This window comes from Rattus norvegicus, chromosome 4, assembly GCF_036323735.1.
Source record: "Rattus norvegicus strain BN/NHsdMcwi chromosome 4, GRCr8, whole genome shotgun sequence".
NCBI classification, from domain to species: Eukaryota; Metazoa; Chordata; class Mammalia; order Rodentia; family Muridae; genus Rattus; species Rattus norvegicus.
In genome coordinates, this window is record NC_086022.1 from 175,796,265 (window position 1) to 175,821,470 (window position 25,206).

Genomic DNA, 25,206 nt, shown 5'->3' on the forward strand with positions numbered 1-25,206 from the left:
AAAGCAAGTACAAGAGAAACTAAAACCCAGTGACTGATATAGCAAGGTTGTAAATTGCCCTACAAAAATAAATATTGTCCAGTGGGGTAAAAAGGAAAAGAATGGGAGGAGAAAAGGGAGAAGGGAGAAAAGCAATCAGATTTTGAATATTTTTATAAACTCCCTTTTCATTTATTTATCTGTTTCTGTGTGGCGGTGGGTACACTTGTACCATAGATAGTGCACATGTGGTGATGAGATGGCAAAGCCTGAGAGGCCATGCTCAACTTCCACCATACAAGTTCCAGAGATGGAACATTAGACCCTCAGGCTTGGTGGTAAGTGCTGTATCATTAGGCTTCATCCTAGAGCTTTAGACAGAACAAAATTCATTAGCATGACTATCATTGTTGGCGTCAACCCTGTGACCACATGCCCCAAAGATCTTCCCAACAGCCTCCTGACCAGTAAATAGTGATTCCCCAAAGGGTGGGTATTCAGGTCACTCATAGGGAGGATTATACAGAGCTCACTGTGACACCTACTAAACACTGGAGATTATTTTAAGAAAACCAGAAAGTTTGTTGTGCCTTTTTATCCAACAAAAGACAGAGGTCTCAAAGCCTTCTAGGCATATACTTCAAAACTGTATTTACATTTTTTATTAATCTTCTTAGAATGCCATACAATGTATTTTGATAACATCTGGTCACTCAGGGTGATCTACCCTCCTTCTTTACTTGGGACCACTTTTTCTTTTAAACCCATTGAGTTCAATTTGTGCTGCGTATGTGCTCTTGGGTGTGTGGGTATCAACATATGGGAGTCTATACTCTAAAGGTAAACCATATGTCCCTAATAGCGCTTTACCCAGAGGTGGAACTTTGCACCCACCTGCCCTCCTCATGCTAGAATTTTGTCTGGAAGGATTTGATGTGCAGGTTTTTTATATCTGTCACAGCCACTGTTCGTTCATATGTGTGACTGTTCTGTCATGTCCAGAAGATACTGGTTCCTTGTACTCTGTCTACAATGTTTGTACCTGAGTCTTGGGATAGACCTATCCCATCCTGGGCTGTGTGTTTTGTAGTTTCTTAGTCTTTACGCCATGACAACATGTGAGTCTCTTTTTATTTCGGAAGACACTTTTCTCATGAGGTTTGAGAGAGGCTCTAATCTAAGGCATATCAATAAGCCATTAGGAGTTGGTAAGTGCTATTCTATTTAGCAGTATGATAGTAGTAGGTTATCCTCTAGTGCCCATGGCCTGTCTAGTCTCATGTTCTTCGCCTTGATAACAATGATAGCTATGGTTTCCTCCTAAGCCATGAAGTAGTGGTTACTCCCATAACATTCATGCCATTCCTGTACCAGTGTAAGATTGACAATTACTTTGCTCCTCCAGTATCACACAAAGTGGCTTCAGAGCATTCTTATTGTGTCTTCTATTCCTTGGGTAGGTGAGAAGCAGGGTCCTGGTTTCCTGGAACCACCTGGCATAAATTTTAATTTTACCAGCCATGCTCCCAAAATCTTCTGAGTATCTTCTTGGAAAACAGTGATCTTCTGTGCCACCATGGGGGCTAGGGTCCTGTAATCTATTCTAACTGACCAACCTCCTGGTACGTTTATATGCCTGATCTAAATATTGTCTCCTTTTTCTTAAAGGTAGACTCTTAATTCTGATTATATAATATTCTTCTCAAACACACCAGGGCCGTCTTTTTATATACCCTTGGTTCACGCAACTGATTTGTACCATAATATTCCACTTTTGAAACACAGGTTTATTTTTAAGCCTAAAAAAATAATGCAGTTCCTCTTGATCTTGGATGACAGCATGCTTTCATGAGTTTGCTCCTGGAATTAAAAAATCAACCCTGACTCAGTCCTCTGATGCCATTCTCACCATCCTCTAAATGACATCCTCAGTCCCACAGTCAGAGACTATGCATCCTATTCCCCAGGGAAGAGCTGACGACGCTTGTTCCATGTTACTTCATGAACCTCTCTGACTATTTTTCTTTCTTGGAAACCAGATTCCTGGCCCGTTTCAGGATCTTCTGATAAGCACAAAAGGATATCCTGAACCACACATTGGGATGAGCAAAAACTTGAGGTCGGTTTCCTATAGCAACCAAAAGACCTCTAGTGGAGCAATGTTCATGAAGGGCTGTGTGTGATCACAGGTATGCTGCAAGGACTTTACAAAGCAGGAGCTCAGCTTCCTGACCTTTGGACCACAAACCCTACAGAATTAGTTCAGTGCCTCTTTCAATATGTACAGGAAACATCCTAGGTTCAGCGTTTATCTCTCCAGAAGACTTTGTTGTACTTTCATCAGCCCTTTCCCCTGGATAATTCCTAGAATTCTGCCCAGCTATAGAGATACTTGGGGATTCCCATCCCTTATATAGACATCTGAAATTCTGCCTCACTCATTCGTGCTTTCCCGCTCTTTTCAATATTTCTGTGGTAGGTCTTAGGTTGGCTTCCTGATAGCGTGGAGAAAACTGGAAGGTTGCTGTGAGATGTGAATCTTCATCCTGCTTCTACATTGAAAAACCAGACTGCCATGCTTTCATGGGCACTGGCAGAGGACCCAAAGATCCTTAAGTCAGAGACAAAAGGCTATTTATTACAGCAAAGCAAGCGGTGTGACCTTTACGGTGGCATTTGTTCCCCATGCCAACTTATTCATAGAGAGACCCATGAAAATGGGGCCAGGTGATCTTGTTAATATAAGAAGTTTGATCACAGCCAAGAAACCAAGAATTAAACAGACCTGAATCTTTTAGAATGCGCTACAAGGAAATGAAGTGAAAATCACTACAGAGGAAGCCATTATCTTTATTATGCTGACTGTACACAACTCTATCTTCTGCTCTAGAGAGAAAAGTTATCTTTCAAGGCTGTTGGCTACACAAATACCATTGCAATGATAGTCTAGAGCAAAGGTAGTCACAGCCTCTGCCTGAGAGATATTCAAATGTGCAGAGAAACAATCTAGAGAAAGACATTCCAAAATAACAGAGAGAGTGATTCTCATACTGTAGGCACCATAAAACACCAGTTCTTTCAAAGAAAGATTATGAAAGAAATATGCAATGTCTATCATATGTATATTAACATGTGTTTTATTTGTTCAAGCAAAATTAACTGTGTAATTACCCAAGTGTCAGGAAGTTTTCTTAGACATAATCAGGGCTGCAGATACCACCAGTGGAGCTTAGAGGAGCCAGGTCTGTGGAAAGTGTGATGAGAAGGGTAGGAGCGCCCATTGTAAGAAGTTGAGGAAGCTCATAGAACAGATGCTGTCAAGAGAAAACAAGCCAAAACCTTACAAAGGTATTGTTTTCCTCTGTATTGATTGTCACAAAGAAATGACATCATTCTGGACAATTTTTAAATCCACAATGACCAAACTGCTCTAATTTGTCCATAATATGAACTTGTGGTTTTTTATATTTATTTATCTTTTGCTAAATGTATTTTTCTATTTTATGTATGTGAATGATTGCCTAAATGTTTGTTTGTACACCATGTGAACGCTTGATATCTACAGAGGACAGAAGCGGGCACTTGATTCCCTGGGACTGAATTTACAGAGGGTTATGAGCCACTATGTGAGGGATGAGAATCAAGCCTGAGTCCTCTGGAAAAGCAGACAGTGCTCCCAATCACTTAACATAGCTGCCTATGCAGAACAGTGTTAGTCCTTTTAAGAAACCAACCACAGGAGCTTGAGAACTCATAACCACAGATATGTTGAGATGTCCTCTTCTCCTTTTCTCCTCCTCTTCCTCCCCCATTGTCTTCTTTGTCCTTCCCCTCTCCTCTTCCTCCTCCTCTTCTTCTTAATCCTCCCCCTCCCCCTGCATATCTTCTTCCCCATGTTCATTCTTCTGTCCCCTCTTTCAATTGTGATTGTGCAATATAAATAACTAGAGTTTTATGTCTTTATTTTTTAATGGGTAGTGGAATTAGATCAATATTTTTTATAAGAAGAGACCTTAATTTAAGCAATTTTTCAAAATCTAACATATAAATACTCTCAAGTATAGGAAATACTTGCTGAGGGCTGAAAGCTTTTCTGAATGACACACACACACACACACACACACACACACACACACACATGAGATTTTGCAGTCCTAGTCCTAGCATTATATACAAGTCAACCTTCAATTTATAGACACTGACTTCCTTGCAAAGCACTGGTCTAGTTTCTAATTTGCTTTCTTCTTTGGAATAAACATACACATTTTGTTTATTGATTTCAGTAGACCTACCAAAAAGGTCAATAACTCAAATTGTCTGACATCTCTCACCCAGTAGAAAATAAATTCATTTTAAGGCTTCAGAAATTACTAAGTGGTCAGCCCATGAAATCAGTTTTTTGTGTGTATCACCTTACATGATTGGGAAACTAACTTACAACAAAGAAATAAAACTCGAGCATGAGAAAGCAAAAGCAGGGAATATGAAAGAGTAAAGTTCGTGACTTGGGATTCTGTCAAAGAATCATATACCTCTTCATGCTTATTGGAATTGTCAGTATCCAAAACTTTGACAAGATACATTATGGGGATCATATGATAATACCTATTCACACCTTTTAAAATGGCCCAGATCCAGAATACTAATATCCTAGTTTGTTTTATTGTCAACCTGATGCCTCCTATAGTCATCTGACAGAAAAGCCTCACTTGTGGAAGTGTCCAGATACATCTGGTTTATGGGCATGTATGTGAAGATTGTCTTGACTGTGACTTGATGCATGAAGGTCCAGCTCACTATGGGTGGTACCATCCCTACACTGATGACCCTGGGCTACAAAAGGGATCTAACTAAGAATGACCTAGCAAGTGTGCCAGCAAACAGTGTTATCCCATGATTTCATTTCTAAATTCATGCCTGAGTTTCTGCCATGACTTCTCTCACTGATAGACTCTGATCTAGAAATATAAGCCAAATAAATCCTTTCCTCCATTGCTTTCTTTTACTCAAAATCTTCACCACAGCAACAGAAAAGCGAACTAGAACAACTGGCAAGCTGCTACCACTTCACACCGACCACCATGTTCTAGATCCAGGATGCTGACAGCACATGATTCCCAACACAGACAACATGTTGTGTTGGTAAGAATACAGAGAAACAGAACCTCTACTCCATCACTGGTGAGAATATAGACTGGGAATTCACTCTGGAATAGGTGTTGGCTGTTCCCCAGAAAGCTAAACACTTGGAGCATTTACTTCTATAACTGGGCTCTTCCCAGAGGGGATGAAACTTTCTGCCCACACACAAACGTGAATGTTGATCTTCAACAGAGCTTCGTTTACAGTCGCTGACATTTGCGCTTGCTTTGATTTAGCAATGTATAAACCCAGCATGCGATTGTCCATCTGGCTAATAGGATATGTCTCAGCTATAAAAAGTAATGAAGAACTAGACCATGCAACAGCACAGGGAAGAGGAAAATGAATATTCCTGGGGACAGAGGCCAGTCTGTGAAAGGTATGTACAGCATAGCATTCTCATGGGGGAAAAACCAAGAGGAAAGGGCTACTCCTGCTATTTCCTGAGGGGCCAGGAAGATGGATGAATATACAAACTGGTGTCAGAAAGCTTTCAGGGAAGTGAGACAACTTTTTCTATCATACTGTGGCGCTCACTATGTATGTGATAGTTACATTTCTGTTTTGCTGTAAAACATTAGGAACAAAGCAACATGTAGAAGGAAGGATTCATTTGGGCTATTATTTCATATGAATAGCAGTCCATCACAGTAGGAAGTCATAGCAGCATGTGCCAGGGACAGGAAGCTGAAGGGTCATATCCTTAAATGCAAGCACGAAACAAGAGTAAATTGGAAGAGGTCTTTAAACTTGCAAAGCCCACTCCCAGTGATGTACTCCCTCCATCAGGGATGTACCTCTTAAAACTCCCCCAAACAATGCCACCAACTGGAGATCAGATGTCTAAGATCTGAGCTGATAGCAGTCATGTCTCTGCCATTCAATCACATGATTATGCTTTTGGCAAAACCCATAGAATGTACTAAAAGAGAATGGACACTGATAATGTGTAATTTGGGCTTTGTGTGCCAATGTAGACTTATCAGTTTTAAAATGTATATATTTTGGGAGTTAGGGTAAAGGCAGATGTATGTCTTGGGGGACAAGTGCTATAGGGAAGTCTCGGTTCCTCTTAATTAACTGCAAAATTAAATATGCTCTAAAAGGTATCCCAAACTCATGAGTTAACAAGGTCTTTTCCTCACATACACATGCTAAACAAAAAACTGACAATAGCAAAGAAATTAGTCACTGTGTATGGGTGAAACTGGCTACAGGAACATCAGGAGTCCATGAAACAGCAGGGCTCAGGGCTGAAAGCAATGCCCTCAGCCAAGACTTCCCAGACAGGAAGGAAGAAGAGCTGAGGGATCTCAGAGGCCTTTGCTGTTGACGATGCTCATGATCATTGCTGATGCAGAGCCTTGCTTAAAGCTCACACCCCTCTGTCACCCCAGATCTAATGATGCTGAAAGCCTCCTCACAACTGGTACCATTGTGCAGCCCCATCTTTGCAGATATATCCATTACCCTCTCTGCTACCCATTGCAGGGCTTTGGCTCCCAGCAGTGGTCCATAAAGTCTGGAAGGAGCGGCACTGAATCCAGATGTGAAGACTCTCAGCAAGGGACAGTAGGAGCATAAAGCAGTATTAGGACACAAGAAGCCACCACAGAAACACAATGCATTCGCACCCACAAAGTGGAGATAATCTGATGAAGAATTTAAAGTAATTGTTTAAGGCACTTCAATAAACTACCAGAGAAGACAACTCTAAAATTATTTGTCAGTTTATCTATCTCTGTGTGTGTGTGTGTATGTATATGATATATATGATGTATATGATGTATATGAAGTATATGTATATGTGTGTGCATGTGTGCATGTAAGTGCATGTATATGATGTATATGATAAATATGTGTGTATATGTACATATATGTGTGTGTATGTGTATGTATATGATGTATATGTATATGTATGTGTATATATTATGTATATGTATATGTGTGCATGCATATATGATGTATACGATATATATGTATGTGTGCACGTGTGTATATGTGTATGTATATGATGTATATGACATATATGTGTGTATATATGTATATATGTGTATGTATATGTATATATGTGTGTGCATGTGTATGTATATGATATATATGATATATATGATGCATATGTGTATATGTATATGTATATGATGTATATGTATATGTATGATGTATATGTATATATGTATGTATATGTAGCTGTATGTGTATGTATGTGTTGATGTATATGTATGTGTATGTGATGTATATGTATGTATATGTATGTGTATGTGTATGTATATGATGTATATGTATGTGCATATGATGTGTATGTATATATGTATGTATATGTATGTGTATGTGTATGTATATGATGTATATGATGTATATGTATGTGTGTGTGCTTATAAACAAAATGAGACTTCACCATCTACTAATTTTTGGCTGGTTATGAAATTTCGTGTGACATTTGTTTTCAGCACCTTGAATTAAATGATTTCAGTCTCTCCTGGTCTGCAAGATTTCTGGATACTAACAGAAAGTCTCATTTTCAGGATAAATGGCTTAAAATTTTCACAGTATATAGAGTAGCTAAATGAAAGATAAAAGCAGGATGCAATGGCATAGCCTCTACAGAACACTCACTTCATATGAAGGATATGTAAAGATTGGAACTTGAGAGTTAAAAAAGACATTGTCGATGTATAGTGATCAAATGAAGGTTGGCATATAAGTGTTGTAGCAGAAAATGTAGACATCACTATAAGATACAAAGGCCATGAGAAAACAGGAGGGCAGCCATTACAAATATCTAAATATACAAATAGATACACAAGGTGCATAAGGTTCCCTAGAGAAACAGATTTGATAAAATGTATATATACATATAGTATATGTATGCATGTATGTATGTATGTATGTATGTATGTATGTATGTATGTATGTATATTTGTTATTAAAGTGAATTAAATGCTGTGGTCCAGCTATTTTAATGATGGCTGCCTCCTGATGTAAAGTCCAGGAATACAGTAGTTTTCTAGTCCATAAGGCTGGATGTCTCAGGGGGTATTCAGTATACCTCAGATACTGAGGAATTAGGCTCTACCCAATGCCAGCCAAGGAATGCCTCAGTAACAGAATATATGAAATTGCCAATTGAATGAGGGCAATGGGCAAATGCTTTCTTGTTCCACATTATTTACATAGGATTCCATAAGAAGATGAGGCCCAGATTTAGAGTAGGCTCGCCTACCTCAAATAATCCAACCAAGAAGAATCCTTCACAGATGTGCCCAGGTGTTGGGATTTTAGTTAATCCAGATGTAGTCCAGTAGACAACTAAGAATAGCCATTGCAAATCCATCCCTTGTCAGGTTAACATAAAATTATATCTCCTTATGTCATGTTTTATTTATGGAAGCAACAATAACCAGGTCATAATCATGCCTAACATGGTATAAATATTCTACATTCAGCTGCAAACACATTATATTGACTAGGTTATAACTGGTGGATCTGGAAGAGACACGGAGGCCAATGTAGTAATAGCATGAGACTTTAAAAGCATGCTTTCAATAATAAGACAAAGATCAGAGAGATGGCTCAACAGTTGAGACTGCTGGCTGGTCCCTCAAAGGTCTTGAGTTCAATTCTCAGCAACTACGTGGTGGCTTAAAACCATCTATAGTAGGATATAATGCCCTCTTCTGTCTGATGTTCTCTTTCATCACACAGACATAGGTGCAAATAGAATGTTCATATACATAAATAAATAAATCTCCATATATATATATATATATATATATATATATATATATATATAACCACCAAATGCATAGTCTTCTCACATGAAAAAGGCAATGTCTTTTAGTACTCCAAGGAAAGAAGTGTAAGTAAAAGTTTGCTGAGATTCTGAAAAAAATACACATAAACATGTATACAAACACGAGGCAGTACATACAGGCATGTGCACCCGTCACACACACACACACACACATGCATACACACACACTCACACACACATACACACACATACACACACACTCATACACATATACACACCCAAACACACACTCACATACACACACACACACTCACACTCACACACACACACATACGTACACACACACTCACACACACAAACACACACTCATACACATATACACACACACTCATACACATACACACATATACACACATACACACACTCATACACATACACACACAATCATATACATACACACATACACACACATATACACACACTCACACAATATACACACCCATACACACTCACACTAACATACACACACATACACACACTCATACACATACACACACACAATCATATACATACACACATACACACACATATACACACACTCACACAATATACACATCCATACACACTCACACTAACATACACACACATACACACACATACATACACACACACTCACACACACAAACACACACACTCATATACATATACACACACACTCATACACATACACACATATACACACATATACACACATATACACACACTCACACAATATACACACCCATACACACTCACACTCACATACACACACACACATACATACACACACAGACAAACACACACACTCATATACATATACACACACACTCATACACATACACACATACACACACACATACACACACACACACACACACACACACACACACACACACGCCTGCAGAGGTTTCTCAATTTCAGCCTCAGATAGAATTGCCTGGGGAGCTTTATGCAGAAACTCTGGTGCTGGGAACATACCACACCTCACCACAGAAAGCAGAACTATTGGCTACTGTGGGCTCCAAGTATCAGTATTTTCCACAATACTTGAATACACATGATTCAAGCATTCAGAAATGCAGACACAGAGGACTTTTCAGCTGTTAGATATTAGTTTGTTTGCTCGTGACACTTCCCCCAACATTTCCTGACACTTTATGAAATCGTTAGGATGACAGTTTTGTAACCAAGGCACAAAACGCATTCATAAGATTCTTGTTTTATATTTCTTAGAAATAGACAAGTCCTACTAGCATTGATGGAATCGGAGCCGAGACATTCCTTGGTGGAAGACGAGGGCTTGCCTCACACGATCAGGAAGCAGAGCCTTAGCTGGACAGTACACCGCATGCCCCGAATGTTTTCAGCAGCGGTGGCTTTAATGTGTGTGGGTGTGTGGGTGGAACTGAGCATGGTGGGAGCCAAAGCTGAGCATTGTTTTCTAATGCAGAGATGATGCACACTCACTCAGGGAGAGGTCAGCATCCCCTTCTGCAATAAAGATTCGGACGATAGTAAATGTGGTTCTTTAAACACTAAAAATCACTGTGGTTGGGAATGTAGCTCCGTGGTAGAGCGTTTGTCTCATAAGAGCTGGGATGTGAGTTCAATCACACACACACGCACACACACACACACACACACACACACACATGCACGCACACACACAGGCACACACACAGGCACACACACAGGCACACACACAGGCACACACACAGATAGAGATAGATAGATAGATAGATAGATAGATAGATAGATAGATAGAGATGAATAAATAAATAAATACCCACTTTTGTTGTGCAGCTTAAAATAATTGTCTGGTTTTTTTGGTAGCAAGACGGAGGGAAAGAAGGAGAGACAGAAGAAGACTGGTGTAACAATAAGACAAGTGACCGTGTTCAGTCTGATCTCAATGGTTTAGCATGAGCATGTGCCGATGTGTGGATGATTTCCTGAGTGTAAATTTCTGCTGTTCTCTCCCAAAGCTCTTAAGAACTTCCTGTGAAATTATGCCTGCTGGTTTTCCCTATGCTCTGGGGGAGCCAGATGCTACTCAGGCCCCTTCTTGAAAATGATGGGTCACCGTGGACAGCAGCAGGTGCCCATGGGAAAAGAGTCAAGGAAGCCACAAAGGATAGAAGACATCATCTCTCACAAGGAGCAAGGAATTGGGCGGGAGGGGTAAGAGACATAGTTCTGGAATTTATAAACATTCCTCAATGATTCTGGAGAAAGCAGGGAGGAGAGAGAGTGTTGTAAGCCCAGGCATCTCACGTCTGGAAACGCATGCTGGTTTGTGCTCAAGTGACCAAGTGACACTTGATAGTTGGGTCTGAAAAAGTAATAGGAACAAGATTTTAAAAGACAGACTTTTTTCTAAAGACAGTTTATCCTGTCAACATGTAAGTGTTCACCAATTATGTTAACTGCATATGCTGATCGATATATGAATAATACAAATTCATTAATTGAATATATAGAACAGGTCAGCTATCAATGAGTACTACTAATGCTGCATAATATAAGGGTAATAAATATTAGGGCTAGAGTGATGGATCATCTGCTCAGAGTACTTGTAACTCTCCCAGAAGGCTGAGATTTGCGTCCTAGCACCCTCATGGCAGCTTACAACCAGCTGTAACTCTTCTCCAGGGGATCCAATGCCCTCTTCTGGCCTTCATGGGCTCTAGGCATGTAAGTCGCACACAGAAATACATGTAATCAGAACACCCATTTCTATAATACATGCATGACCTATGTATACATATAAAATATATTTATTTATATACATTATATTTATTAAATATATCCAGATCTATAATAAATATATTATATTATATTATAATAATATTATAAATATTTATCATCTTTAATTAGAAGTTTTTAATGAGCCATTTTAAAAACTTATATTTTGCATTTGTGTGTGTGTGTGTGTGTGTGTGTGTGTGTGTGTGTGCGTGCAAGCCCATGTGCGCGTGAGTGCTATGTTAGATGAATTGAAGTCAGAGGACAGCTAACGGGCGTTGGTTCTCTTACTGCATCAAATGGTTCCCAGGGATAGACCTCAGGTCCTCATGTCATCAGGCTTGGCAGCAAGTGTCGTTACCTTAGGCTGAGCCATCTTGCCGACTGAAGACATGAAATGGCAGCAGCAGCAGCAATAGCAACAACAACAAACACGAAACATGTCATCCTTCACTAAATTTGGATTTTACTAAGGTTTGTTCAGTCATTATTCTTGTTCTTTTTAATTCGTTCTCTGGACTCAATTATATAAAATAGCTTGTCCATTGCTTAATCCACAAGGAATCATTTTTCTCAGCTGACGGCACTCTGGGAAAAAGTTAAGCAGACCACGGGGCCTGTGCGGCCGAGGATCCTCACAGCTCAGCACGGGGAGGAAACGCAGGATGTAGAAGCCATCTGAACAGACATAATCAGCAAATCCTCCCAAGGAGAACTAGCTTTTGTTGCAATGCAGAACAGAAATGTTTACACCCTCTTCATAAAACAAGGGATTCAAGGTTTAGGGGTGGGGTGGGATCCCGGTAGCGCTGTCTTCAAACACCAAGAACTGGAGGACTCTGCGTTCTCAAGGGTCTCTAGTTAAAACTAAAACTGTGGTGTAGCATGCTCGACTCAGAGCACCATTGGCCAGACTGCAGAGGCGTCCACAGCTACGCGAGGACCTTAGGAAACACAACACAATAACCGAAGCACTAGAGCCACAGTTGGCTTCTCAGTGAGGGTTTAGAGCACTGCAAGCTCCCAAGTCGTGTGTCCTTCGCTGCTGATCTTCACACCTATTTTCTTCCCATAGTCCCTTTCTTCTTGGACTTCCCCCAGGCTGGCTCAGTTTGGGACCTGATTTCCTTTTTAGTATTTCCTATATATGAGATGTGGATTAGTGCCTAAGAAACGATAAAATTCCAACTTTCAGTGTCGTGGATTTTAGCTAGTGTTTTGTTTTGTTTTGTTTTGTTTTGTTTTGTTTTGTTTTGTTTTGTTTTTAAAACACACGTGACGGAGTGATGAGCTTCGGGCTGTAGTTTGAGTGATGAGCTTCGGGCTGTAGTTTGAAGTCTTAATGCTTCTTGTGTTTGTTTATCCAACAGATATTCAATGTCTCCATGTAACAGATGGATTTATCGACACCAGAGATCACATAGTAAACAAAAAACAAGCTAATAAATAACAATTACGTCATCGTTGTGCTAATTTCCAGTAAGTAGGTATATTTCGTGCATCTTTATGTGTTAACGTCTTTGGTTTATTGCTATGTGGATCTGTGTGTGTGTGTGTGTGTGTGTGTGTGTGTGTGTGTGTGTGTGTGTATCACTTGCTGCCGAAGGAACTCAGATTGCCAAATCCAGAAACTTTCACGCCAGTCTTCACCTCCAATTGCTATCAGTTTCATCAGTGAGCTTTAGAGTGGCTAAGTCTAAATTTCGAGGTTTTCAAAAGACTCAGCCGCCCTTGAGTGTGACTATAGTACACAAAGAAAACAATTTTTCAAGTTGTCTGTAAGCACTGAAACAAGAGCATGTTGTTTCCATTGTGTGGATGACTCATATTTAACCTGCATAAAAGATTTTTTTTGGTATGCCCTAGTAGCTTCAGGTACTTACTTTAGGGAATCTAAAAGAATTATTCCCCTTCCCCCGTTTTTGCTTGCACATATGCATACATGTGTCTTTGTGTGTGATATGCATATGTATGTAAGTATGTATATATGTATGGGCACAAGTATGTGGGACTATATATGTGTGCATGTGGGTTTTGACTCATCCTTGATTGTTCTTTTTGCTTTCCAAGTCTAGAACTATAGGTGGTCTGTCATACTCACCCATTATTTATGTGTGTTCTAGGGATCCCAATCCCACACTCTTTCCTGGCACATGCTCTATCACTGAACAATCTCCCCGCACCAACCCCTGGAATAATTATTAATATTCAGCCTGTCCTTTCTGTAACTTCCAGTAACTTCGAGACAACAGCTGAAAATACCTTACCTTTAACACAAAAAGTTTTCAAATAACTGAGCTCCTAGTGATAAGAAGTCGGAATAAACCCCACAGAGTAACAGAGGGGAAAAAAACAACACGGTAACATCCCAACAGAGAAGACTGGAAAAATGTTGCACAAACTGTCAACCCTCTGGGGCTCAGGAACTGGGTGAGAGTCCAGTCCAAAAGGATGAAGTCATCAGCCCAAACAACTTGGATCAACCTCATGTTAAAAGCTATAAATTTAGTTGTCACTTTATTAATCTCCTTCCCAACTTGGAGGACTCAAGCCAACTAGGCCAAGCAGAAAATTATCAATTTTTTATCTACTTGGACAATGCATAACTTTTATTATACATAAGACTATAAACTTTAATTTTTGCTTTGAAAACATTTTTTTTTGCTGTCACAACCAGTATTGGAATGGATAAGGAATAAGGCTTCCCTCTTTTAAGTCATGTATCTCATATGAAATATCTCCCCTAATGTCTTACAAAACTCAGATCCAAATGATCGGTTCTCCTGTCCCCACCACCAAAATATCAGCTGTGCCTTCATAGAGACTAACTACGATCATGACATTAAAATGTATCCCACTTCCCAGGCAATGACCTTCAATATTGCAGTCTCCTTAAAAGTATTTATAGTTATGTGTAGATGTGTGTATCTATGCTTGTATGCACATGTGTGCCTGAGTAACTTGTGGTCTAGGAAAGGGCTTTAGAATCCTGGTGCCAGAATTACAGGGGGCGGTGAGCTATCCGGTGAGAGAGCTGAGAAACATACTGAGTTCCTCTGCGGGAATGGCAAGTGCTCTCAACAACTGAGACATCTCTACACACCACACAGTCCCCTTCTGATAATCTCTATGATTTTCTTTCCACAGTTCCTAATCTAAACTGGTTTTTAGTGTATAAATTGGTTAGCAGTTCCCAGCCTCAAAAGTTTGGCTACTGTCTAATCAACTATTTGGAGACATGTAAACACTTCATGTATTACAAGGCCTTTTCATAAGCTCCCATCTGGCTTTCTAACTTCATCTCTCTCTGTGTATGCAGATATACAGTTTACACTGAGAACATCAAACCTATAGTTTCTAAATATAATTTGTTTCTTTTATTTTACATTTGTTATTTTTTCCACTTGTTAATTGCCCTGTCCCCTGGGAGTCTTCTTCTGAAAATATTTAGAATGTTGTGACATAGTAAATAATTTACTGTATTGTATTCCTATACTCTGATGCCTATTCATGGGGTTTTTTTTTTTTTTTGGTTCTTTTTTTCGGAGCTGGGGACCAAACCCAGGGCCTTGCGCTTCCTAGGTAAGCGCTCTACCACTGAGCTAAATCCCCAGCCCCCTATTCATGGTTCTTAATGACTGCATCTGGAGTTAACCAAAGCCCAGGTGACTAGATATACCTTCGAGAGACTTTTCTTGATTGAACCATTTGAGGTGGGGAGACTGACCCTAAATCCTTTGAGGTAGGAAGGTCTACCTTTCATCTGGGCCACACCTGCTGGTGGCCATCTATATAAAAAGGATGTGGAAGAAGGAAGCTTTTGCTCTTTACCTTCCTGCCCTTGCTTTCCCTGGTAAGTTCATTCACTGACTGGTTCTAAATCTTACTTCTTTGGGATTCCAGCTTCATAGAACAACTATGGGATTTCTGTACTGTCCTTTAGGAGACAATCATTGTTAGAATGATTGGATCATAACCAATCAGCCCTTCTAGTAAACCACACACACACACACACATGTACACACACACACACACACACGTACACACACATTCATATACACACATGAACATACACTTGCACACACATACACATATGTGCACGCACACAGATGCACACACATGTGCACACACACATGCACACACACACACACACACACACACACACACACCAGCTCTGTTCTTCTAGAGAACCCTCACTGATTGATTCATACATTGCACTATTCTATTATACTTTGATCACTGATTTTCACCTCAATCATGAACTTCTTGAGGATGGAGACCAGGTCACTGAATTTTAGCCCAAACAGTTACCATAATATGCAGCAGGAAAAAGATTGAACAACAACAAAAGAAGCTCAATAAAATTAAGACTGATCGATTTTCTAAAACTTTCTTTTAAATGTTTATAAAAAACAGCCTTCATAAACCTATCTGGTGTTACCTATTTCATGAGTACTCTGATGTTTCTTTCTATCTTAGGAAGAATTTTAAACGACTGTAGAAAACACTTAGCCACAGGCAATGGTGTGGATTCATTGTGTCTCTTTCATGAATAATAGTAACTAATGGATAATTAATGATTAGTGGAGGTAGTGAAGTGTTTTGAGTTTTTAAAAAGAGATATGTTGTGTAAAAACATGTATAAGTTTGGGAAGCATCATACAAAAATGACCTGCAAGACTCAGGTCCATTTTCTTAACTGGTCAAGTATTTGTCGTCTTACCTCTGGCCTCTCGGAGTCACAAAGACCTTTCTACACTTTCTTCTGTGCCCATTTGCTTTTCCCAATTCTTGCTACACCAACTTTCCTTGTTTGCACATCTGGGACTTAAAGAATTAGGTAAGACTCCTTTTCAGAGAATAAGAATGAATTAAATCTTTACTTACAGTCCTTAGGAAAACATTATGGTAACAAGGGGGCCTTTACTGCTGAGTGCTTCATAATTTGTTTTTGTCAGCCTTCAGTTTTACTGGCCATTGTGACATAGCCTTTGTCTTTATCTGGTATTTCCCCCGTGTTCCAAATATGTGATTTCATGTAGCAAGTGAAACAAACTCTAGTCTAAGAAGATTAGATTTTAATCAATTAATTTATACGTCATAGCAACACAATTCCTGGGTGGTGCCAACCGTGGAAGGAGACGTACATGACCAAAAGTAAGTGGTCTCAAAACAAGGACACAGGCCATTGACAAACCTTATGTAAATATCCCTTAAGGGCCAGTCAAAGCTCAGAGCTTTCACTCTTTGAGGTTTGAAATCAGCCAGATTTTTTTTCTTAGCACATATCTTTCAACTTGGGAAATTGTATTTTTATTACTTGGCTGAAATATTTTCTTTCTTCACATCTATTATTTAAGCTCTTTAAAATTAGCGCTTCCTTTCTCTGACGGAATATTCCATTTCCTCATTTCCTGTCATCTCATTTATTTAAGTAAAAAAATTCCTTCCCCTGAGTATTCTGAAACCCTTTGTGATTTTCTTTTTTCTTTTTTTAGAAAAACACTTGGAATAGTCTGCCTTTTTATAATATTTACCTACACCCCCCCTTGTGCATGCTCCTAAGGACTTTTAAAAGGTCACTCTGGGTTTCCTTTTTAAGCATCATTAGACACAGATTCTTCTCGCCAAAGGAAAGTTTACTCTGTGGAATGGGATGAAAATGAATTGCCGATTTTGCTTATGATGGAATCTTCTAGCAATTTATCTGTTGCGTTGCTCAGCCATTTTTACCTGTTCCCACGCCCCAGGAAGAGAAGCTGGTGGGGGGCAGGGGTCTCTGTCATGTCTTTCGCTGACATATTTGAGTGGTTCCCCAAACACAGTTCATTCAGTGCACTCTTCCTAAAGACATGAATAGAGAGAGACTGGGTGGATTCTTATAGTGTTCTTTTAAAATCAGAAAGAGGGGCCAGAGGGATGGCTCTAGGGTTCCAGAGGACTAAGGTTGACCACCAGTCTCCACATCAGGAAGCTCATAGCTACCTGTAACTCCAGTACTGGGGGATTTGACATGATCTTCTGGCTTCTGTGGGCACGGCACACACACACACACACACACACACACACACACACACACACACACACACACGCACACACACACACACCCCTATCTTCTGTTATGTGTAACACATCACAGCAAGGCCTTAACAACTGGAGTTCAGCTTTCATGTCCTCACCGTGCTTTAAAAACCATGAAATAAATTTTTCTTCTAGTCTCTTTTCTGCAACTTAGTTTACTGGATCCTTTTGACAAAAACAAAACAAAACTGGTTCCCACAAACGGTTATCACTGAAGGAAAAACTGAGACCCAAGTTAGTTTTCACAAAGTTTATTTGAATGAGAAAAAAAAGGTTCGAGATCCGGGCAGCCACCCAAGAAGTTTCAAAATGTCCATTTCCGTCAGAAGCACAGGTTGTATTTATAGGCAGAACGTTACATGAGTGGCTGCAGTTGGCATTTTCCTTATATAGACACGTCAGACCAGGGTGCAGCCTGTGACTGGCTGAAGATCAAATATTGTGATGGGTTAAGACTCAGTCGTTTGCTCGTTTCGGGCTGAGGGTGGGACGCTGTGATAGGAAGGGAATCGGTTGCTCAGTTAAAACGGTCTACATTCTTAAGATATAATTTGTTCCCATGCAAATTTAAACTAAAATTTACTATGAGTGAAGACAGCTTTGAACCCAAGCTGATCATTCAGGTCTGGCAGTAGATTTAGGCCAAACTTATCCATTTTCACAAAGTTCCAGTGTACGGGAATTTTGAGCATTAATTCAATGTGTACAAACCATCAAACCTACACTTGTTTCGGTTACTTGAAAAAAAAATATATACCACAAGGACTTGTAGTTGAATGCGCTTCAGCTAAATTAATTCCCGTGTGCTTGGAATTATCTAAATCTCCAGTACTACTCTTTATAATGTCAATTTAACATGAGGATTACTTTAGCACAGTGTTAAAATGTGCACTCTAAGAGCTGGAGAGACGGCCTGTGGGGGTTAAGAGCACGTGCTGCCATTGTAGTGGGTCTGTGCTCACTACACATTCATATGGGTCAGCATTCATACGGTGGCTCGCATATATCTACAACTCTAGTTCTAGGGGCTCTGATGCCCTCTTTGTTCTGCGGGTACTGGCACCCATGTGGTGCACATACACACAAGTAGGCAAAATACACACACACATATATATATATATATATAAAACAACTAAATTATTTCTCTCTTTTTTTTTTGTTTTAAAGATTTTATTTTATTTATTATATATAAGTACACTGTAGCTGTCTTCAGATACACCAGAAGAGGGCATCCGATCTCTTTACAGATGGTTGTGAGCCACCATGTGGTTGCTGGGAATTGAACTCATGACCTCTGGAAGAGCAGTCGGGTGCTCTTAACCACTGAGCCATCTCTCCAGCCCTTATTTCTCTTTATAAATGAATAATCCTGGATTACCCATCCTTGATGGATACCTGAGCTGAATCAACAGCGTGGCTGGAATGAAAAGTTGCATAGTCTACGGTAAATATGGGTGCTCTACTCTCTGCACAGTGTGTTTCTTCTGCTTTAAAATTGTTTTATTTATTTACATTCCAGAGGTTGCCACCTTTCCCAGTCTTCCCTCCAGGAGGTCTTCATCCCCTTCCTCCTCCCCTTTGCCTCTGAGAGGGTGCTTTCCCATCTCACCCACCCATCCTTCTTACCCACTGCCACCTCACCCTCCTTCATCCCCCTTCCCTGGGGCATCAAGTCTTTACAGACTTAGGTGCATTCTCTCCCACTTTGGCCACAAAAGGCAGCCCTCTATATCACATGCGCCACGGGCCACAGACCAGCCCATGTATGCTTTTTTGATGGTTGCTTATTCTCTGGGACTTTTGAGGGGTTCTGGTTAGTTCTTTAATGTTCTGCTGTTCTTCCTATGTGGCTGCCATCCCCTTCAGCTCCTTCAGTCCTTGTCCTAACTCTTCCATAGAAGTCCCGAACCTCAGTACAGTGGCTGGTTGTAATTATCTGCATCTTTCTCAGTCAGCTGCTGGTAGAGTATCTCAAAGGACAGACATGCTAGGCTCCTGTCTGTGAGTAAAACTTAACATCATCAGTAATAGTGTCAGGGTCAGCGGTCACAGGATTTGGTGTTCCTGTGTTTTAGTAAGGTGTCCCACTTCCTACCTCCCTCCTCTAAGGAGGCTTTCTCCACACCTCAGTTTTCGAATGGACGCAGCTCAGGCCCACTGCTGCTTTTCCATGCATCACTGACATAAAGAGCATTTCCACCGGCACTGATTGCCGCTTACTTGCTAATTCTTTTTACTTCCAGAACCCATGGCATAGCTCCTAGATGGCAGGGACAGGGATTAAATCTTAGTGGGCTTCGTGTTCCTTGCATTTAAAATATCTATGGTAGGAAGCAATGTACATGTGTCAAATGAGTAAATGTGTGAAATATTATTCTCAGTTGTTGAATTGTGGTTGAGCTAATTATGCAAATGGAATCAATTTCGTGATCTAAAAAAAAATCACAGGACAATGAGAATTTAAAATGCTACCTGTAAGCTTCTAGGAAACAACTATGCAAAAATTAGAGAGCCAAGCAAATTTAGACAACCATAAATTATTGTCCTGGGTTTGTACTTTGTGACTTTTTTTTTTGTTTTCTGCTTTTCATTGTGGATGGTAAGAAAATGTGTTCAGGGGGATGGAGCAGTGACTTAGTCTTTAAAGCAAATTCTGCTCTTACAGAGGACCAGAGTTCAGTTCCCAGTTTCCCAGGCTGGCAGTTCCCAATCACCTGCAACTCTAGCTCTGTTGGAGTCCAGTGCTTCTTGCCAACATGTGCATCTGGACATAAAGGTATGCAAACCCATATGCAAGCACATAGTAAGTTTTTTCATCAACATAATATACTTATATATTATTTGGAAAATGCAACAATGCACCCCAATCCCATTCACTTTCCATTCCTCACAGGTCCACCCTCCCACCTTTGTTTCCCCACAAGTACACCATGACCAATGGTGTTCCTCACATACTTACTGGAGCATGATGAGATTCCCCTTGGCAAGCCCCTTAAAGGTAACTGATTCCTTCCTCATCCCCTTACTCCTGCCAGAAGCCATCAGCTGTGAAGAGCTACACTTTAGCATCTTCCCCTTGGACTAGGGATATGGGCAGAGGTGTGCAGCACTGGCGGTCTGTCCCCAGTCTCAGGATGTCTGCACTTCTAGGTGTCCAGTTTTCTTCCCCCACAGGCTTTGGGTGTAGGGAACTGTGGGATGGTATATTACAATTTTAAGGAGTCTCTTCAATGGCTTCCTGTCTTTGATTTTTTGGGGGATTGAATGGGGTGGGTGGGTGGAACGGTTGAAACAGAAGCCTTCTCTGGCTCTCATTCTCAGTTATAAGTCTGAAGTCATTGATACCACTGTAAGAAAGGTTTCTTTGCCAATACTAGCAGCATTGATCATAGGCTTCCAAATGACTTCCTGGGCAGCAGGGACCACAGACATTAACATAGACTCCAGCTGTAGCATGAATCATGGACTTTAACATTGTTCCTGGTGGCAGCATAGACTATGGATCTGATTATGGTCTAATCGTGGCTTTCAGAGACAGCATGGACCATTGACATCAACATAGGCCCTGGCTATCACATGTACTACAGACATTAAGAGGGTCTTCTGTGCAGCCCTGATATTAGACAATCAACAAGTCTCTCGACAGAAGCATGGACCATGGACAACAACATAGCCTCAGGAGGTGGCACAGGTCACATACATCAACATGGCTTCTAGTGCCAACATGGACCACAGACACCGCTATGGCTCTGGCAGCAGGACAAACCATAGACATCAATATGGACTTAAGCATCAGCACAAAACACAGACACCCACATGACCTCTGGTGACAACAGGGACCACAGACATCAATATGGCCTCAGGGGGCAGCACAGACCACAAGTTTAAAAGAAAGTTTATTCAGAAAATAGGAGGAGAGTGCAATAAGACAGAACTAAAAGACATTAATTAGTGTTATAGAACTCTGTCCAGATCATGCTGCCTGGATCTCTCTAAGAAGACATTAATAAGCTTATACTAAAGAGATCATTAGAAAAGTCCATAAAGAAACATAAATGCAAGTATTATTTAGCAAATCTAAGAGTTCCATATCTTTAAACATCTGTGGTTTTGCTTTATCTCATTTTACAGTATCAGGTATCTTTGTCAAACACATTCCTGAACATACATCTATCACTACATCCCAGCCTGCAGAATATCTATTTTAGTGAGAAGAAAAAGCTCATCGTCTTCCTAGGATTATGCTAGTTTCTCATCAAGTCATTTATGCTTTTCCTTGTTTACATGGTTCATATTCCCAAGGCTTGCTGTCCTGGGAGTTTTGGTCTTTGAGTTGCAGATAGTCCCACAGTCTCTTTCTGGGTATAAAGCATGCTAAGTTGACATTAATAGCAACTTCTAAGTCAGGGAGGAACCATAACTCTCAATGTGTCCGGTTGAAAAGTCAGTGAGATTGACTTTGAAGATGGTCCTTATCAATAAAAATGCAAAATAGGCTGTGAAAGCACTAAGTCCCACATGTGTGCCTGGTCTCCCTCAGTTACACCTTCTTCATCTGGAGAAGGAGAGTAGGTTAAACAGAGCCTGAAAGAAGCCTTCTTCTCATGCTCTCGGTGACACTTGCCTTTCAACTGGGTTGAAAAAACCACAGCTGTTTTGAGTGAAAAAATGAACTTGGTAGCAGAATAGAATGGCTTTGTTATCCTCAAGAACACCGTTGATCCTTCCGACCCTATGTTCTACAACCTTGAAGATGTTCCTACAGGCATTTCCAAACCAGAGAAGAAGGGTTCTTCGGAGCAGCATTATGAGACACCGTATTAAGTTTGTGTACAAATCCAAACCTTTTAAACCACATAACCACTTTATATTTCCAGGAGTGGTCTCCCTTAAACATTATCTGATTGAGTGTAGGTCACTGAGATGGAAGAGTGACAGCCGGAAGTCAGAGGAATTTCTGATAAACATAATGCTCTAGAGAAGCAACATCTAGAAGCAGAAGGGCTCCATAGAATAGAAGATTCACAGTGACGTTACAACCACTTGCAATGCTAAGAACAATGCCCATTTAATATGTCAAATATACCCACTATTATTTTGCAGTGGAGTAATCTAATAGTTACTCTTTCGACTTACCTTTATTTTGTAAAATTGAAATCACAGATACGCACTCAGACTAAGTGTGTGCATAAACACACACATATATGTATATATACTTGTATATTTAAATATGCTATGCATCCATCACATACATCTGATATTAACACAAATACTAACATTTAATGCATACCATCAAGACTGTCTATAGGCTACATAAAGCATTGCAAGATGAAAGTGACTTTTCAAGGCTATTAGTAAGTGGTTAAACAAAGGGATGGGGAAAGGCATTTTCTGCGAGACACTTAGCTAATTGTATCATTTTGGTAGTTAAAAATATTGATTACTGGGAATATAGGTCAGAGTTTTATACTTGCAGAGCATACATAGAGTTCTACATTCAATTCCTAATCCACAACACTAAAACAACAACAAAGTGATGGTTCTGTGTGCGGTCACACAGCCGGTAAACTGTCCTTGAATGATGTGGGACAGGAGAGGTCACATGTTAGTAGCAGTCAGTAGAGGTTGACTCATACCTATGTGTTTGCTCAGATCTCTATGAACTTAAAATAAGGGGATATAATAAACTGTTTTTAGAACTTGATAATGTCAGTAGGTTCAATGTTTAACAAAGTAAAGCTTTCTCTTTTAAGTAATGTTCACTAATGTATACATGGTGATGCCTATTCTCCTACCCTTTGGAGTTGCAAAAAGAAACAAAAGAAAAGAGTTTGCATACTGCCTATTCATCTTCCACCTAGATGCCTCTTTTCTTTGCTCTGCCTGCTTTATTTCTAGAGATGCTCAGGACCACAATTTCTCTTACACATGCCTCAGTTTCCCCTGTTTACCTCAAACCTGGTTTCAGTTGCCCTGGCATGCAGTACCTGAAAGCTGTCCTCCAATGTATAGTATTCTTTTTCCTCAGTGACTGTAGAGGGCTCTGTCCTTACACAGCTTCTGTTATTCACTGACTTCCATGCTCGGATGCAACTCAGAGCTTCTGTTAAGGAGTAGCAAAGCATCTTAGAGAAGTGGGCCATAATGCACTTCTGACACTGAACAGAACCATCAAGTACTCTTGTTGGTGTAGGTTTTAAGGTATAGAAATATAATTTCTGTGTCGATATATTATAAAGTTTTACATGGGTGTTATATTTTAAAAATCAAAATATAAGAGAGAAAAAAGGCACCCACGTACACACACACACACACATATATATAAATATATAAATAAAATCATCCATACAATGTATGCATGCATAGATGATAGATAGTCAGACAGACATCAAGAGTGCTGTCACCATCAGCCATCATGTGTTTTCCCTACCACTTTGTTGCGCTGCCAATGGGAGGCATGGGAAAAGCATGGTCATGTCATTGTTGCTATTAAGCATAAAGAAAAGACTTGAGTGACATTTACTCTGAAAACACCAAGCTCAACTCCCATTCAAATCTCACCAGAACTTTAACCCATAGTCCCATGAGCTAGACAGAAGCGCTCACAGATATGGAGATTTTGCTTGTCTCTCTGTCTTTATAGTATCTGGTTAACTTCAAGCCCAGGAGCTTGAAGAACCACATGAAGAGTCACATGAAGAGTCACATGAGGAGTCACATGAAGAGAGTCACATGAGGAGTCACGTGAGGAGTCACATGAGGAGTCACATGAGGAGTCACATGAAGAGAGTCACATGAGGAGTCACGTGAGGAGTCACATGAGCAGTCACATGAGGAGTCACATGAAGAGAGTCACATGAGGAGTCACATGAGGAGTCACATGAGGAGTCACATGAAGAGTCACATGAAGAGAGTCACATGAAGAGAGTCACATGAGGAGTCACAATAGGAGTCACATGAGCAGTCACATGAGGAGTCACATGAAGAGAGTAACATAAGGAGTCACAATAGGAGTCACATGAGCAGTCACATGAGGAGTCACATGAGTCACATGAAGAGAGTCACATGAGGAGTCACATGAGGAATCACATGAGGAGTTACATGAGGAGTCACATGAAGAGAGTAACATGAGGAGTCACATGAGGAGTTACATGAAGAGCCACATGAAGAGTCACATTAGGAGTCACATGAAAATGAATCAGTAGTAGATTAATCAAAACAACAAAACCTAGAAGATGGGAAACAAAGAGGAAAAGAAATTCATGACCCTCTCTCCCCCATGGTGTCTCATATCCTGTCTCCTTTTAGTATAAAGGTAACTATTTATTTTTATCTATAAATTATACATATAGTTATATAACACACACACATATATACATGCATATATATATGTATATATGCATATATACACATACATACAGATGTGAAAAGATAGCATGACCTTAGTTGTAGGGATATGCACTTCT